The 3,550-nt window shown below is 33.7% G+C and overlaps 1 pseudogene; it reads left to right on the forward strand.

Annotated features, from left to right (window-relative positions):
* The first annotated feature begins 286 nt into the window (after positions 1-286).
* LOC101425784 (ribulose-phosphate 3-epimerase-like protein 1) lies at positions 287-908 on the forward strand (annotated as a pseudogene).
* Positions 909-3,550: the final 2,642 nt, after the last annotated feature.

Genomic DNA, 3,550 nt, shown 5'->3' on the forward strand with positions numbered 1-3,550 from the left:
CAAGAAGTGAGAAATTGCCAGGTGATGAAAGGAGGTAAAGATGCAAGCCAAAAAACCTCAAGGATTGCTGTTAGCCAGCACAGAATGCCATAGATTTGGGAGAAAGCAGGGCTTTGCTGATGCTTTGATTTTGGACTGCTGGCCTTTTAATAAACTCTCAATGTTAAGCCAAAGCATTGTGTGGTGTTTTTGTCATAGCAACCTGGTAAGCTAAGACAGATGGAAAGAAAAAAGAATAAAAAAGGAAAATTAAAAAGGCAGATCAGAGGTCCTGGGAACCAGAACCATGGCGCTTCACTGCAAGATCAGCCTGCCCATCTCCCCAAATGACCTGGCCAACTAAGGGGCAGAGTGCTGGGCTCTGGGGCTGATTATTTGCACCTGAATGTAATGCATGGGCATTTTGTCCCCAACATCACCTTTGGTCACCCTATGGTACTAAGCCTTTGAATGCAGCTAGGTCATGCATATGATGGTATCCAGGCTGGAACACTGGATAAAACCAATGGCTTAGCAGAAGTCAGTCAATATGCCTTTCATTTCAAAGCCACTGAGAACCCCAAACTTAGATGAAAAATATCTGAAAGAATGGGATGAAGGTTCACTTGACCCTCAAACCAGGAACTATACCTGAGTATTTGGCAATGTGGGCTAAAAAGATAGATATAGCCTTGGTTATGAGAGTAGAACTTGGATTTGGAGAGCAGATGCCAAGGGTTCACTGGTTAAGGACCCAGTTCCCATAGTTGGACATTAAGGTCACTGGTGGAGTAGGTCCTGATACTGTTCATAAATTTGCAAAGGTAGGAGCTAACGTGATCATGTTTGACAGTGCTATAAAGAAGAGTGAAGACTCCAGATCTGTGATTAACCTGTTAAGAAATGTTTGCTTAGAAACATTCTCTTGATCGATGAAACCTCAAAGAACCCAATGTTTCTGCTCATGAAATCTTTTTACTGGAAAACAAGATTGTTTACCAAATCATATTGCAAATGAAACTGTTCTGCTTTTCTGAGTAATTGTTCATTCCACTGACTAAAATCTATTGTGCAGAATGTTCTAAAAAGTTATGAATTGTGTGTATATTATAACTTCATTTTTAGTAAAGGAATTTAAAGATCAGCATGGTAAATACTGGGTAGTTTTTACTGGCAGATGTGATTTTTTTAAAGAGTAAAATTATGCTGTATTACAAATGTTTTAAACAAAAATGTGTCTAATGCCAAAAAGAGGTATATTAGCTACTATGAAAAATAAAAGAATTTTTCTGCATTTCTCAAAGAATTTTCTGTTATTTCTCAGCTGTTTTCCAAAAGCAAAGGCAGAACTTATATTTTATTTTTTCATGATATTTATGATATGTGTTTATGCTTAATAATATGACTAGAAAGGAATCTTTGAAAAATCAAACCTTTGATCCAGCTGGGATGGGATACCATATCATCTTATATCTGAAACATCTATTTTTTCACTTTTCTTTTTATACTTGATGCATCAAAACAATTTTTTTAAAATATGAAAAAAGAAGAACAAAGGGAAAATATACAATAAGGTGAAAGAAATTAACTCAAACTAACAGTCATCACAATCAATGTGAATGAACTAAACTCTAGTTAAAAGAGATTTTTAGGCTGGATTTAAAAACAAGCAAGCAGACTCAGCTATATGGTATTTACAAAAGATACAATCAAAATATAAAGGCATAAGAGACATAGAGTTTATAGCAAACAGATGGAAAAAAAAATTCTAGGGAAAAGCCAGACAGGATAGACTTTATAAATATTGCTAGAAATAAAGTTTATTATATATTGGTTTACTAAATATTGATAAAAGCTCCAATTATCTAAGAAGATAATTATAAATTCATATATACCTAATAACATACATTTAAAACACAGCAATAGGAGAGTACATACCATTTTTGAGCCCACACAAGATTTCTATAGAAAATTGACATCAGTTTGAGCCATGATAGTAAGTCCCTATACATTTGAGAAATTCTCTCTACATTTAAGGAATTTTACACTATATTCTCTGATCACAACACTAGAAAGTTAGAAATCAGTACCCTACCCACCAAAAAAAAAAAGATGGGAGGAAAATATAGCCCTGAAAGTAGGCAATCTTTCAATGGCAAGTTATCTCAAATCTTTCTTAGAGGTTTTCTTGATTAACAGTTTTGATAAATTCATGTCTTGTCATTTTCCAGAACCCTCTTTTTTCAGCCTTTTGTTTTTTTATTTTTTGTAATTCACCAAAGTACCTCATTGAAAGCATGAACATTTGTTAATTGGATCTCTGGTGCCAGGTAGCACACACATGTGAATGTATATTCACACACTAACTCTTTGGTTGATTGTTAGAACACATTTTAAAAACACACTGAATTTTTAAAATTCAGTTTTCCACATTATCCCAGCCAATAAGGACTGTGCCAATAACCAAAACCATTAAAATTTTTTTTGATGTGATTATTTTTAAGATCAGTGTTATGAATATAGATTATTTTTGTACTATAAGATTTAAAAATTTGTAGTTACTAATTCTTATGACAGAATTTCATAACTTGAACTGTGCATCTCCAAGATGTTTCCAATGATCTCAAGGACATATATTTAATCTAAATAGAAATAATAATGTACAGAAAGAGTTTGGAAAAGGTAATGAAATATATTCATGAAATTGAGCATAATGCAATCTATTTATTATAAATTCCATGAAAGCAGGCAGCACATAATTTTTTCTCACCATTTTATTTTCTGTGTTTAACACAATATCTAGCATGTAGTAGATAATCAATTTTTTGTGAATGAAAATAATATATGTATTATTTTACATATATATGTAAGCTGATAGTTGAGAAATAAGAGGGCTGCATCTAATGTGAAGGGAAGGGGACAGTCACCAACGATTTTATTTCATTCAGCCTATCTCTGTTGAGTGTCTGCTCTGTATCAGAAAATGTTCTAGGCATTATGTGATATATGGGTGAATAACAGGCATGGTTCCTATCAATGTGGAGCTTACGGTATGGTTGGGGGAAATACAACTTGTTGGAACTATCTAGATGGTCATGAGGATCCAAATTCTGAGCTTTAAACAGTATGGGAAGCAAGTGGGGAAACTCAACCCATCTCCTGCTCTAGCCATCTTACAACGTAGCTTTGATGTACCACAAGTTTGAACTCTTATGATGATCTCTCACTTTCCAGAGTTTGCACAATATGTTAGTATCCATCATCTTATTCAAAGCAAAAAGACCAGGAATCATAACTGTTTCTAATTTATAAATGAGGTCCAGAGCAGATAAATTACAGGATTACAACTCAGATCTTTTGAATCCAAAATATTGGTGATAAAGACTATGTATCCTTGTTTTTGTTGTCGTGTTTGTTTGCTTGCTTATTTGTTTTTAGCACATACCTGAAAAAAGAGAAAAGTTATAACCTATCATCTGTATACATTTCCAAATGTGAAACCATCTGGTTTTAGCAAATACTAATTCTGGGTGATTGTTGGTACTTCTCACCTTTTGTCTGAGGATTAGTT

This window comes from Dasypus novemcinctus, chromosome 4 (genome assembly GCF_030445035.2).
Source record: "Dasypus novemcinctus isolate mDasNov1 chromosome 4, mDasNov1.1.hap2, whole genome shotgun sequence".
In the NCBI taxonomy this organism is placed as follows: Eukaryota; Metazoa; Chordata; class Mammalia; order Cingulata; family Dasypodidae; genus Dasypus; species Dasypus novemcinctus.